The sequence below is a fragment of the Apium graveolens genome, chromosome 5, assembly GCF_009905375.1.
Source record: "Apium graveolens cultivar Ventura chromosome 5, ASM990537v1, whole genome shotgun sequence".
NCBI lineage: Eukaryota > Viridiplantae > Streptophyta > Magnoliopsida > Apiales > Apiaceae > Apium > Apium graveolens.
The window spans coordinates 309,808,537-309,824,760 of NC_133651.1; the positions used below are offsets into that span (position 1 = coordinate 309,808,537).

General features: G+C 35.5%; 1 non-coding gene across 1 annotated transcript; it reads left to right on the forward strand.

Annotated features, from left to right (window-relative positions):
- Positions 1 to 833: 833 nt before the first annotated feature.
- Positions 834 to 940, forward strand: LOC141663005 (small nucleolar RNA R71). The gene has a single exon (XR_012551099.1). It is a non-coding gene; the product is annotated as a small nucleolar RNA R71 (small nucleolar RNA).
- Positions 941 to 16,224: the final 15,284 nt, after the last annotated feature.

The window sequence follows — 16,224 nt, forward strand, 5'->3', positions numbered from 1 at the left end:
TCTCTTCTTCATCCACAACTTCAGCTTCTCCGTCTTTCGCTTTTTCAGCATCAACAACTTTTCCAGACCTTAAGGTAATAGCTTTGACTTGCTCCTTAGCTTCCTTCCTGCCTGGAACTTCAGTATCGCTGGGAAGTGTGCCAGGTTGACGATTGAGCAACGCATTGGCTATTTAACCGATTTGATTTTCCAAGGTCTTGATAGAAATAGCCTGACTTTTGCACAACAGCTTGAGTTCCTCGAAATCAGCACTAAAAGGTGGAGCAGCACCTCCTTGTTGAGGATATGATTGCCTTTGAGCATAATGCTGTGGTTGCTGGAATCCAGGTGGATTAAACTGTTTACTTACGCCTTGCTCATATGGTTGCTGAATAGCATTCTGATTATTGCTCAAGCTGAAATTGGGATAATTTCTGTTGTTAGGATGATAAGTAGCTGGCACAGGCTGCTGCGGTCGCTGATAATTGTTCACATACTGAACAGATTCATTAACAAGAGAACATTGATCCATAGCATGAGAACCTGCACAAAACTCACAGACCATAGCTATCTGATTGACTCCATAGGTGGCTAAAGAATCGACCTTCAAAGACAGCGCTTGGAGCTGCGCTGCAATAACTGTAGCTGCATCGACTTCCAGAATACGTGCTACCTTCCCAGGAATTATCCTTTGAGTTGAGTTTTGATGCTCATTTGAAGCCATAGTTTCAATAAGATTATTAGCCTCAATATAGCTTTTGGCCCACAAGGCGCCTTCAGCTGCTGCATCGAGCATTGGCCGAGATTGGGCCCCCAAACCTTTATAGAAACCAGTGATCACCATCCAGTCAGGCATACCATGATGTGGACACTTTCTCAACATCTCCTTGTAGCGCTCCCAAGCTTCGCACATAGATTTTGTTGGTTGCTGTGCAAACTGAGTAAGAGCACTCCTCATAGCTGCAGTCTTCACCATTGGATAGAACTTCACTAAAAACTTTTGCGCAAGATCTTGCCAAGTAGTGATGGACCCAGCTGGTTCAGAATGTAACCAATCCTTAACTTTATCCCTCAGAGAGAATTGGAAAAGCCTCAGCTTGATAGCCTCATCAGTCACACCATTATATTTAAAAGTACTGCAGATCTCGACAAAATTCCTGATGTGCGTGTTGGGGTCTTCAGTCGCAGCACCTCCAACAGAAACAGAATTCTGCACCATCTGAATAGTGCCCAGCTTGATTTCAAAAGTGTTGGCCTGAATAGCCGGATGAAGGATGCTTGACCGAATATCATCAATTTTAGGCCGAGAAAAGTCCATAAGAGCTGGATCTGCCGGAACTATACGATCACCCATGATTAATGGTTCTTTCTGCTCACTCTCTTTATCCGAATCTTTAAAATCTATCTTCCTGTCTCCTCAGCCTTATCTAAAGTCCTCTTGCGAGTACGAGAGCGTGTTTGCATAAACGCTCGCTAAAGTACCTGAAACACAACCGGAAACAATAAGTAACACGTCTTAATCAATGAGTCATAATGACCACTGATGGTAAGTACATAAACTAAACAAATATGCTGAGTCCCTGGCAGCGGCGCCAAAAACTTGTTAGTCGCAAAATACGCGCTAATAATTCACGCAAGTATACGCGTTCGCAAGTAATATAGAATAATTTCTAGCTCGTTCCCACAAAAACTCAGACTAATTATGTTTAATTAACACTTACTCACCAATGTATGACTACTTCTCAATGTCAAGACAATAACACGTAGATTTGATTAACTAATTATTAACTATAATTAACTACGAGAATTAAACACTTAATTGATACTTGAATTAACAATATTAAACACACATGAGATCATAACTTCATTACTACTTCCTTCAATAGTTATTGTTATTACCCTTAGCATGTAACAGTGATGATATTAATCGAACAACACGAAACTGATAAAAGCCAACTTTCGTTGTACTAATACCATTCTACCAAACATCCACAATTAAGATAGAAGTTGAATAGGCATCAATTATGTTGAGACTCTATATGTCTACAGAATTTGACAACATAACGATTTAAGCACAAGTTATTCCTTATGATTACACAGGGCAAGTAAACTGGTTAGAGTTACCCACTAATCATGCATACACATACATTATCCTATGCTAGCATGGCAAGTTCTAAACCTCAAGATCCACTGTCGCTTCACAAGAGATTAATACCCTATCTTATATGTTCTTGACGCACATAAGACGAATACGCACAACCTATGCTAGATATTATACAATCATCACACACTAAGGTATTAAACAATTAACTAAAGAATTCCATAGTAAATCCGTTACGACCCCATGATCACGATTAGCCCATGATAGAACTCATCGTCACCATGGGTTCATATGAAAACATGATAATAACACACAAGATAAACTAATAAAAATACTTATATAAAACCATAGTACGTCACAAGAGTAGTAAGGTTCAAAGTAAAGAAAACTAGCATCCACTGATACAACGAATAAAAGAATCACAAGAAAATTATGCTCCTCTTCTTCGTTGTGATGTGCTAAAATGATCTTCTTCCTTCTCTCCTTGCTCCTTGATTAATACCACCACACTACGTGAAACGTCTCTGAAAACTATGTATTAATACCACCAGCTTCCTGAGCGGCCGCCCATCCAGGCTGAGCGGGTGCCCAGCACCTCACTGGAAAAAATATTATTTTGCTCCTGTTTTCTGCTGCGTTCTGCTCCTAACTTCCCACTTGCAATACCAAGCATATATTTAGGCCTATTCCTGATGAAATCTCTCCACAAATGCAAGTAATACCCTGAAATGCACAAACACTAGAAAAATGCATCAAATACACAAAATACTTGATTTTAAGACATCAATTCAAACCATTATAAGACGTTCTAAGTGGTATAAAATGACACTTATCACAAGCAGCCTTGCTTTATTTTTTGTATTAATGCCCCCCCTATCAGTTTTGTTTCTGAACACCCACTTTGTACCAACAACTGATCTATTCTTTGGTCTTGGCACAAGAGTCCAGACTTTGTTCCTTACAAATTCATTCAGCTCCTCTTGTATTGCTGTGATCTAATCAACATCTTGAAGAGTCTACTCTCTTGAATTCAGTTTGAGATAGAAAAGAATGATAGAGACATTCATTTTGAGTGGCTTTCCTTGTCTTGACACCACAATCAGGATTTCCAATGATTAAGTCAGGTGTATGTGACTTAGTCCATTTTCTTGCAGAAGGAAGTTGGCTTCTTGAAATAGAACCTCCCATTTGATCCGTGAAGTCTTTAGTTTCATTTTTACTTGGACCACTGTTATTTCCTGATGCTCCCCCTGAATCAATATTTCCAGTATTCTCAGTATTTGCTTCATCAGTATTTGAGGAATCAGAGTCTGATGGAGTATCCACTGATCTTTCTTGTGTTGAATCACTTGCATTAGACTCTTGATGTGAATCATGTTACTCATCAGAGTTTAGAGTGATGTCAGGATTTGTTGTATCAGGATTTGCTGTATCAAGATTTGTCAGATTACCAGGATCTGAGTGACAATCAGAATTTAACTGTTCAGCATATGGTACTTCATTTTCAAATCTTAATTCTTTATGGTCATTTGCATCCTCTAGATATGTAACTGTTAGGAATATTTTGTGTACTTGATGATAACTTGAACAAAACACTTAGTAGATTTTAGTTGAGTGATTTTGTAGCTTTCAACGGAAGATCATTTTCAACATCCATTGAAAGAGTGGCTTATGTAACAATAAGACTAGTGGCACATTTCTGCATACTTGGATAGCTTAGTGAACTAGATGTTGTAAATTGTCCAAGTTATGTTAACTACTAGATTGATATGCAAGATAGGATGGCGAATTGTAAATATTAGATACCTTGTAATCTTGTATAAATGAAATAGAGTTAATTGCCAAGAAAACAGTTTCAACGGATGATTCACAAAGCTCCAACGGATGATCAACATAAGTCTCGACAGATGATCAACCTGAGTTTCAATGGATGATCAGACAAAGTTTCAATGGATGATTAAACAAAGTTCTAAAGGATAATCAGACAAAGTTCCGACGGATGATCAGACAAAGTTCCGACGGATGATGAATCTAAGTTCCAACGAATGTTCAAATTCAAAAGAGCAGTTGATAGTGACTTGGCAGTCACATGCGTTGGATAGATGCAAATGGAATATGGCAGCCGGTTTGAAGGTTTTAGAGAACAAAGAAGCATTTCCATTTCCATGCTAAACAGATGATATTCAAAGATGCTGGAAAGAGGAGTGTAGAAGCATGAAGTTAGACTAGATATAGTTTGTCTTATTATCTCATCAAATTATCATGTAACTTGGTGATATATAAACCAAGGGTAACAAGTTAAATAGTATTGATTTAATCCAAGTTAGCAAAAAACAAAACTAGAGAAATAGATAAAGCAAAATCTGTAAAGAATTTCTCTGTAGTTCTTTTACTTCAACTTGTGCGCAGCTATGAACAATTCTGTTACACTGGGTTCTCTACTTAATATATATTTCTGGTGGAAATGTTCAATCCACCAGAAAGTTTTTAAATACTTGTATTTAATTGCTTTGTGATTTGATTTCTGTTGTATTCTTATTCCGCACCACTGCAAATCAAACACAGTTATTATTGGTAGAAGAATCATTCTTAAAATTTGAAAAGAAGCCAGAATTACATTCAACACCTCTTTTATAATTCTTGTTTAGATTGTTTGGGAATAAAATTGGTATCAGAGCAAGCTCTTGAAGAACAAAGAGTTTAAAGATTACAACAACTAACAAGATGAGCAGAAAAGATGTTGGAGTAAAGATTCAATTTCTGGACAAAGACAAATATCACCATTGGCAGGTGAAGATGCACCTGCATCTCCTATCTCAAGATGAAACATATGTGGACTGCATTGAAAAAGGTCCACATATTCCTATGAGAGATGCTACTGGAAATGAAGCATCAGTCCCAAAGCCACAAGCAGAATGGTTTGATCCAGACAAAGAACAAGTTCAAAAGAATAAAAAGGCCATGAAAATTTTGTTTAATGGTGTTGACAGTGACATGTTTGACAACATCATAAACTGCAAAACTACTAAGGATGTCTGGGATATAATTCAAGTTATATGTGATGGAACTGAGCAAGTCAGGGAGAAAAAAATGCAACTCTTGATTCACCAATATGAGCATTTCCATAGTGAAGAAGGTGAGTCACTCACTGACATTTTCAGTAGATTCCAAAAACTACTGAATGCTCTAAAACTGCATGGAAGAGTCTATCAAACAAAAGACTCAATCCTCAAATTCCTTAGATCTCTGTCAAAGTAATGGAAGCCTATGATAGTCTCATTGAGAAATTATCAAGATTACAAGGAATTCGCCTTGGATAGACTGTATGGTATCCTAAAAACCTATGAGCTTGAAATAGATAAAGATGAGAAGATGGAGAAAGGAAGAAAGAAGGGAGGGTCCATTGCATTAGTTGCTGAGCAAGTAATGGAGAAGGAGATAAAGGTTGAAACTATTGATTCTGCAGCAAACCCTAGAGTTTGTGAAGGCAAGGGAAAAAGGCTAGTAGCTGAACATCAAGATCATCTCATTCAAGATGATATGGATGACATAGATGAGCATCTTGCTTTTCTATCCAGGAGATTTGCCAAGCTCAAATTCAAGAAGAATTCTGGAGCAGTTAAGTCAAACAGAAACATGGTTGATAAGTCTAAATTCAAGTGTTTCAAGTGTGGCTTGGCAGGTCATTTTGCTAGTGAGTGTAGAAAGCCTGATTCTGGTAAAAAGAAGTTTGAGGCTGTTGATTATAAGCAGAAATACTTTGAGTTGCTCAAGAAAAAGGAAAGGGCTTTCATCACACAAGAGAATGACTAGGATGTAGATGGATTGGAAGAGGATGAAGATATGAGCAATGTCAATTTAGCACTTATGGCCAAGTCAGATGCAACAGAACCCAGTTCATCAAGCAATCAGGTAATCACAACCAACCTAGCTCATTTATCTAAAGCTGAGTATAATGATGCTATAAATGATATGTCTATTGAACTATATCACCTAGTGTTACACTCAAGTCTCTTACTGAAGAAAATAATAAAATTAAAGAGAACAATGTGTTTTTAAGTGAAAGAAATAATGTGCTAGAACCTTAATTTATTGAGTTTGAAAAATTGAGAATAGAATGCAAGATTGCTAATGGTGAACTAACTGAATCCTTAAAGAAAGAGGAGATTTTAAGGAAGTAACTTAAATGAGAACATGAAGTAATTAAGGCATGGAAGTCATCTAGAGATGTCCATGCTCAAATTACTAAAGTTCAAGGTATAGAATCTTTCTGTGATGCAGCCTAGAAAAGAATAAGGAGAAGATTGATTCCAATCTAGTTGAAGGACTTTCAACGGATGTGGATTCGACAGATGATAAAAATTATCCTTCGAATAATCAAAAGGATTATCCGTCGAAAGACAATGAGCCACATCCGTTGAGTGTAAGTAATCCAGTTAGCAAAGTTAAGCTAGCTATATTGAATGAAAAATATGGATCAGTTTCTAAGAACTTTGTTCCAGGAGAAACAAGTCAAGTGAAACAGAACAAAAGAGTCAATGTAGGTCACCTGTCTATCAAGCAATTGAATGATAGATTGGACAAAATTGAAGTGAAAGCAGAGTCAAAAAGGAAAAACATTAGAAATGGGAAAGTAGGGATTAACAAACATAATAACTACACACCTGATAAATATGCACCAAGAAAGATCTGTGTTAAGTGTGGTAGTGTTAATCATTTATATGTTAATTGCAAACTTGCTATGCCTGCTCCCATGTCTGCACCATCTTCATTTCCCAGCATGCCTATAATGCTTGTAAATGTTATGCCTGCACACAATTTGAATGCACAGTATGCTAACATGCCATTTGCACAAAATCCATATTATGCTGCATTTAGTATGCCACTAATACCATTTAGCATGCCTTACTGGAATAACATGTTTGCACATAATATGCCTTTCCATGTTAATCAAGCTGTGCATGATAATTCTGTAATGTTGAATGGTTTTAAGGGTTCTACCCAATTGACTAAGGATGATCTTCAAATACCTAAGTCATATGAAGACAAACCCAATAAACCTAAGAAAAAAGCTAACAAAACAGGACCCAAGGATAATTGGGTACCAAAATCAACTTGAATTGATTTTGTTGTGTGCAGGGAAACAGAAAGAATCTTTGGTATTTGGATAGTGGGTGCTCAAGGCACATGACTGGAGATTCTACCCTGCTCACTGAGTTCAAGGAAATAGCTGGCCCAAGTATTACTTTTGGAGATGACAGCAATGGTTATACTGTGGGATATGGCTTGATTTCAAAAGATAATATCATCATTGAAGAGGTTTCCTTAGTGGATGGACTCAAGCACAATTTGTTGAGTATCAGCCAACTTCGTGACAAAGGCAACTGAGTAACATTCAATTCTGAAGCCTGTGTTGTGACTAATAAAAGAAGCAACAAAGTGGTTCTCACTGGAGTGAGAAAAGGGAATGTGTACTTAGCTGACTTCAACTCATCTGATGCAGAGTCTGTCACTTGTCTATTTAGCAAGACAAGTCAAGATGAAGGCTGTGTGTGGCATAAGAAACTGTCCCACCTTAACTTCAAGACCATGAATGAATTGGTCAGGAAAGATTTGGTGAGAGGTATTCCTCAAGTAGAAGTCTCAAAGGATGGACTGTGTGATGCATGTCAGAAAGGAAAGAAAATTAAGGCATCAAGAAGCTTGACTCAAAAATTGAAGAACCTTTACAATTACAGCACATGGATTTATTTGGACCAGTGAACATATTGTCAATTTCAAAAAAAAGATACTGCCTAGTAATTATGGATCATTTCTCAAAGTTCTCTCGGACATATTTTATAAAATCCAAAGATGAAGCTAGTGAAATCATCATCAATCATATAAGGCAAGTTAACAATCATCCTGATTTTAAAGTAAGAATGACCAGGAGAGACAATGAAACTGAGTTCAAGAATTCTGTAATAAGATCATTTTGTGAAGAGAATATGATCATGCATGAATTCTCATCAGCAAGAACCCCACAACAAAATGGTATGGTGGAAAGGAAAAATAGTCTTATTGAAGCTGCAAGTACAATGCTAGAAGAATTAAAGTTACCAACATACATTTGGGCTGAAGCTGTAAATACTGCATGCTACACTCAGGATATCTCTTTGGTCAATCAAGCAAAATGTATGACACCCTACCAATTGTTCAAGAATAGGAAACCAACACTGAACTTTCTTCATATCTTTGGCTGTAAATGCTATATCTTAAGGAATCAAACTGATTAGCATGGGAAGTTTGATGCCAAAGCAGATGAAGGCATTTTTGTTGGATATGCTGTTGGAAAAACTTATAGAGTCTACAATCTAAGAACCAACATTGTTTAGGAATCTGTATATGTTGTGTTTGATGATAAAAAGATCGAAGGACTGTAAGATGGATATTTCCATGAAAGCCTCAAATTTTATAATGTTAAAATGGTTTGTGAAGACAGTGATGATGAAAGTGATCAAGAACCAATCTCTAAGGAAAATGCAGAAAAATATACAACTAATGAAACACATAATTCAACATTCGTCGAAAGATCAAGTGCATCATCCGTTGAAAGACAATCTGCATCATCCGTTGAAAGACAAAATTCAACATCCGTTGAATCATCAATAGAAATTGAGGGCCAATACATATCACAATCAGAAAGGACCCCAACTATAAGTCAAAGATCTACACACTCAGAGGGAGTTTCTTCTAATCAAAACTCTGTCACACATCAAGACAACAATGAGGCCTCTTCATCTAGAGCTAATCTACCTCAACAGAGAAAATAGACTAGAGATCACCCATTTGAACTTGGTGATGCATCTTCAAGAGTGCAAACACGGAAAGCAATTCAAGATGAATGTCTATATAGCAGCTTTCTATCTCAGGAAGAGCCTAAAAAGGTAGAAGAAGCTCTGTTGGATCCTGATTGAGTTTTAGCTATGCAAGATGAGCTAAACCAATTTGAAAGGAATAAAGTATGGAAGCTGGTATCCAAACCTAAAGGAAATAATCCTATTGCCACCAAGTGGGTATTCGGAAACAAGATGAATGAAAATGGCATAGTTGTAAGAACAAAGCTAGATTGGTTGCTAAGGGCTACTTTTAACAAGAAGGAATAGATTTTGATGAAACTTTTGCCCCTGTTACAAGACTTGAAGCCATCCAGTTCATGAGTCTTCAGCATGCCATAGATCTCATCTAGAGATGTATCATCAAGATCATAATTATCCCTTATTGATGTGACTTTCAAGTCCCACTTTTCAGGGATTGCAAGAAGAAACTTCAAGTTAGAATCTTCTAGATCATATTCTTTGTCAACTAGTGACAAGTCATTCATCAGCTTTTGAAACCTATCATAGATTTCAGTCAAGGGCTCATCAGAATTTGAATCAAAGTGCTCATACTCTTGAGTTAGTATTATTCTTCTGTTCTTTTTGATAGCAGTTGTGCCTTGACACTTTACCTCCAAAGTGTCCCAAATTTCTTTGGCAGTTTTGCATCCAATAACTCTATTGGACATGACACTGTCAAGACTACTATGGAAAATATGTCTTGATTTTGCATATTTCATAATAGATGAAAGATCCTTAGGAGAATAGTCCTTCTTATCTTTATCAACCATCTTCTCTTCTTGGCCAACAACTTCTAATTTCATTGGCCTGTGAGGACTATCATAAAACCTGTTTAGATATTCAGGATCTGTTGCTTCCAGACACATGGCCATCTTTACCTTCCAAATTAGATATTCATGGATCTTCAGAATTGGAACCTTGATAGTCTTATATCTGCTCATATTGTGACTGATATGTTGAGTGGATGGTGGTGGAGGTGGGGGATTTTGTTAAGGTTCTATGTCTGTCATTATAATTTGATTTTAGATATTAAACTGTTTATATATCAACATCAAGCTCTGATCCCCATTGTTAATTAGGTCCTTAATACAACTGTAGAGGGGAGTGAATATAGTTTATGTAAACAAATTGAATTAAGTACTCAACAGAATGAAACCGTTTTTTATTAACCGATAAAAACTGATTACAAAAATACTTTCTCAAAGGATGAACAATAATCCTTGAGAGCTGCTAGTTTACATAAAAGATATATCAATTTGTGACACCTATAGTGTAAACCTAATATGTGCTTATATACTGCACAACTTCATAATCAATAAGGAATCCCATTCTATTACAATAAGGAATCCTAAAACATATCCATATATTGATTGCTACAAAAAGTAAAGTCCTACACCGACATGTATTCTGCAGATCTTTCCTTCTTTGATATCTCCTGACTTTCAGCTGAAGTGACCAAATGCTGATGTCAAATGCGGATGACAATTGTTGATGACATCAACTCTGCTAAACTATGATATCAAATAATGATAAATGAACTATGATAGTTTATATGCTGATATCATCAATTTCCTCTAACATATATCCCCCTTTTTGGCATGATCACCAAGAAAGAGAGAGATAATTAGCTCTATAGATTGTTGTACTTCATCCAATTGTCCAGACATTTTAGCTTGAATTGCCTCTAGCTTGGCCTGATTTGCCTTAAATTTGTCTTATCTAGCCAATAGAGGTTTGAGCTACTTCTATAGATCAAAATCTGATTTGAATTTTACCTCATGGAAAGTATCCTTGAGTGCATCTATTTAAGATTGAGCCTTAATCTGAATAGACCGAATAGACTTGACCACTAAAGCTGAAGCCTTGAGATGGGTGAGCACATCAGGATTTATAATCTATTTCTCAGCTGTCTCCAAATGATGGGAAGCATGATTAATAGTGATTGGATAATTGGGATCCTTCCATTTTGATATCCATTCCGCATCCAAGTACTTTTTGCTGTTAGCAAAATCTAGTTCAGCCAGTTTCTTCTTTCTTTCTCTTTATGGCATGTCTTCAGAAAAGATGATTTCATCTAAATCTTCATCAGGATCTAAGGTCACATTGATCTTAAAGTATCAATATCATCCCCATCATCAGACTCATCATCTCCAGAATGAATAGAGGCTTCAACATCAACAACTGGCCCCTTTAACTTCTGAGCTACTTCATCTTCAATATCAGAGTTTAAAATTGAATCAAGAATTGGAGATGTATGTGAAACAATTGCTTCAAAAACTTCCATGACATTAGTATTTAATTCAATTCCCTCAGGAATTATAGTCAATGGTGTAGGAGCATCAATATTTACCTCCAAATCAGTACCAGTAGAATGAGTTGGAGACTCACGAATTATGTTGAACACTAGAATTTGAGCTTCATGAATGGACTGTTCTGTAACTTCTTCAATAGCAGCAACATGGATTGTTGAGGTTTGTGAATGAGAAACATGAGTGGACTGCAAGAAAGTATCAGTATCTAAACCTGCAGGGAAAATATCAATACTTGGTGCATCATAGTTTAGCTGAGGGACTATATGATGTAGATCATTAACTATTTCTTTTGTACTTTGAGCACCTACAGGAGAAAGAAATGAACCACTTAAATCTCTATATTATTTTAAATTAATCTCATTACTTCTCACTGCACTCATCTCATGACTTTTAAAGTCAGAGTTTCCTCATGAGGATTAACTAATTCCTGACTCTCATCCACCTCTTCTATTTCCAGGTAAGGATCATGCCTCTCTTTATTTCTGTTTTCTCTAAATTTTTTCCTCAACCTCACTAGAAAGACTCAGAAATTAATGTCCTACAGAAATAAGAGGTGGATGAGAAGGGATGTCTGTGGTCACATGAATAGGAGTACCCTTTTTTGGAGGACTAGATATGATCATGCCATCATGATTTAAATTTACAATAAATACTGACAAGACACTATCAGTATTTAATTTAAATGCTAATAAAGAAAAGTCAGTATGAGTACCTCGTGCAGTTATCAAATCAACCTCATTTAGAGGGAGTGCATCCAAGAGTTGAACTGAAAGAGCTTCACCAGATGTAGGTATAGGATGCACCCTTCCTTCAAGATCCAAAGCAAGTATTACATTATCAGGAGATAGGCTTGCAACACCACTTTGAGGTAATGGTTCTTGTATGACCGGAGATTATGGAGCTGCTAGATCACTTGGAGATCAAGGTTCTTATGGACTCCTCTCCTCATGATCATAATCATCCTCTTCATGTGCTTTGCTTAGATACACATCAACTGTTTGTTTAGCCAAATGAAACTCAATAGTTTTGCAGAAAGCTTTAACCTTAGAGACCTCATCTATGATCTTGGCTGTGGTGGCATCATGCCACTCCTGGATGGACTTGGTTACAAAAGGATCAAGATCTACCATGTCTTCTACACCACTATGAGGTGTGGGTTCTTGTGGGACTGTGCCTTTATTAGCTGCTTCAACAATTGGAGATGAAGGTTCTTGTGGGCTTGGCTCATGCTCAATGAAGATTATTGTAGACAGATCCCTTTCGGCGTCTGTTTCTTGAGTTGCTCTTTATGTGATATCAGCCATGATCCTAATGCACTTGCTCAGAAGTAGAAAAATTCCATCACCCTAGAATCAGTTTATACTGATGAGTCCAAAACTGAGACTGGAACAGCTGCAATATTGCCATCCTTAGGACTCCTAGAGATTGTTTGAGTGATTCCAACCTATCCTTCCTCAGCTATCTAATATTTGATCTTCAATTCTTGCTTACCAAAGTAAGACATGACCAACTTCCTTTTCTTTGGTCCAGGGCTTGAAGAATCAGCAATTACATCATCAGTATTTGATGTGCTCAGTGCAACTGGTAGTACAACTGAAGCTTGAGCAAAATCAACATTTAATTTTTGAATTTTGGCTGACAAGGGAGAAGTGTCCTCATCATCAGATTCTGACTCATCTAACACAAGTTTTCTCTTAGAAATTTATGAAGGTTTAAAAGAACGAGAAACTTGTGTTTTAGATCCACCCTGTACTGCATCAGTTTTTGAGGTTGGTGCTTTTTAAGAAATCCTAAGTTCGGATGCCTGAGGAGCATTAGACTTTGCTAGCCTCTTTCTTTTTATAAGAGGTGCCTGCTGGGTGATAGCTGAGGTGGATTATTTTTCTGATTGTGTTTGTGTGTCAGTGCCAAGGTTAGCTACAAGGGGGTTCCCATCAGTCATTTCCTGTAACTTAGCACTCTTTAAATTTTGTAGACCACAGGACTCAGGAATCCTTGCAATTAGCAAGTTCCTTGCAGAATATGGAAGTCTAAGGACTGGAAGATCACTTCCTTGCTTATCCTTGTTAATGAGATCAGATAAATCTCTTTTTGTCAGTTTAAACACTACTCCCTCTGTCCCGATTACGAATTTACTCCGTCCCAAAATAATTGTCCAGTTTGATAAATTTGTTTAATAAATGATGAATAAAAGGTAAGTAAAAGGTAAAAATTATCGTTCCAGTTTATATTATGACAATTATAATTTTATTTGATTTTATTGAATAGAAGGTGGGTTTAGATTGATGGACAAGAAAAATGAGACAGAGGGAGTAATATGATCTCATTAGCAGGAATATGGATATTTGGAAAACAATAATTAAAGATTAGCTGACCAAATCTAGCATAATATACGGCATTAGGGTTAGCTCTTAACCTATCACATATGAAACATATTAGAATTCTACAAAAATCATAGTTTCTAAAATGAATTAGAGAATACCCAATTTATTGTAACATCATGGGTAGAGCATCAAAATTTGTGCATTTATTGTTGAATGCCCTTGTGATAGTATCAAAATAGAAGTTCCATTTCTTCCTTCGCCCAGGCCTTTTCAGTTGACTTAAATTCGTCAATTCCTTATCATACATAATCTGATTAAGAAACCTCCTCATTTCTCCATCATTCACAGAGCTAGGATAAGTGAGATGGTTTGGAATGTGAAGAGCATTCCTAACAGTTTCAGGAGTCACGACCTTCATTTCCCCATTATGCTCGAACGTAATGCTGATAGTTCCACCATTTGGGCCACCATTATCAAACACTTTAGTTATCCAGAAATAAAGAACTTAATTACCAGAAACCACTATGGGATTTGTAAGTGCATGTCCCACCTCACTCGCAACAAGTAAATCCTGAAAGATATGAAAATAAGGATTTTACACCATTTTTCTCAAGAAAAGCATCATAATTATTGATCACAAATATGGATCATTTGTAAGTAAAAGCTTTGCTTGCAACTGGTGAAGTCATCTTGATCTGTTTGAGAAAAAGCTCAAAAACTTATTAGGGTATCAGAGTTTAAACGAGAGAGAAGAAGTAAAAGAGTGAAAAGAGTTTGATTAGAGATAAAGTGATAATTTTAAAATCAAAAATTGATTTTGTATAACTCAGGGCTCTTTTACTCATAAACGGTTCACTTTATTGGGACAAGTGGAATAATTTTATTGCCCAGTAAATAATAATGGAACAAATAATTACACAAGGTAATGTGCTATATTTACTGAAACATTTCCCTGTACACATGCCATCAACTATAAAAATCATTGTATAAAATTACCCATTAAATTATAATTACTATAATTAAAATATTAACTTAGATATTTTATGAATAAATTCAAAAATCACCAGTGTTTAATAGTCAATCAGAGTTTGACCATTAACAATATTTAAACAACTACTATCAGAGTTTATTAGGTAATACACATGTTTGACTGATATCAGTACTTAATCACATCATCATATTTTATTCATGCAACTACTGTAAAGACCAAACTATCAGAGTTTAATACTTTGTCTTAATATCATAAGGAAAATAGCATGAATACATGGCATCAATGTTTAATATAGATATCAATATTTAAGAATTACCGATACGTTAAAAAAATACCAAACTCTGATCACATATGCCTCTTACAAAACATAATTTATTCATCAGTATTTGAGAAAAATCCTGAGATCATTCCAGACTCATTCACCAGTCCTATAAAAGTAGTTACACAAAGTGGTTTGGTGAAAATAGATAAATAGACTTTAGAATTTGTGTTAGTCCATTTTAGTGAAATCTTTGTAAGCTATGCATGTTGTTCTATAAAACATGTCACGTGTCCTTTGTTTACTAGTAACAAAACAGATCTATAAAATCTTGTATTCTCTCAAGAGAAGTAGCTGAGTTCTTATTTTCAAGAACACATATTTTTGATAAATTACTTGAATCTTTACATTCAGTCTTTTATCTCTACAGATTCAATCCTAGCTGTCATGTTCCAAAAGCCAAAAATACTTTTAAATAATCAAGAAAATATATTAATCCCCTCTATGTTGTACTTCATACCTAACACACATGTGTAGAGATAAGGATATATTTGAAACATTATGTACTAATAAATAAGTTTCTTAATTTGAACCAATGAATTAAGTCATTTAGCGATAATGAGTTGCTAATTTGGTCCAAATTTAAGTTTTGTTAAAACTCTAGAATAAAATTATTATATTCGGGACTTTGGATGAATTATATTTTCAAAATATCAAAAGAGAGTTAAACAAATCGAAAGCGAAAATGCATTTAGGATATTATTGGAGGGGAAAATTGAATAAAGAAAATATATGTACCTTAAACGACAGTCGATACAGAAATATTTTGATTGTGTTTCGTCGTACTTGATGTTATCCATTTGGTCGTCTTTCTTCTTGATCTTATTCATCTATAAATAACATAATTTTTATATAATGATAACTAGGTTTACAAAAAAGGGTCAATCATAACATAATTTTTTTAAAACAAAAATTATAAGTTCTTAAATATAAAAGAACAAAGAGTTATTTGAAATTTGGACGTGGTGGTAATTTCATAGCTATGTGAAAAATCTTATGCATTATCATAATAGATAAACTATCTAGCATATTTGTAAATTAGATTAAATTAAAAACTTGGATGTTTTCATAACTGATAAATGAGCTAACATAATTGTAAATTATCTTGGATGTTGTCATAACTAATAAATGAGCTAACATAATTGCAAATCTTGCAAAAATGGAACAATTGTTGCCATGATTTAAATGGAAAAATAAGTACTTTGATTTTCATCGCTAAATACTGTAACTCAACAAAGATGAATAATTAATTAAGTCAAATTTGGTTTGAATTTAATTGTGTGTGAAACAAAATAAATTTATTTCCAGTATTTAGATCAA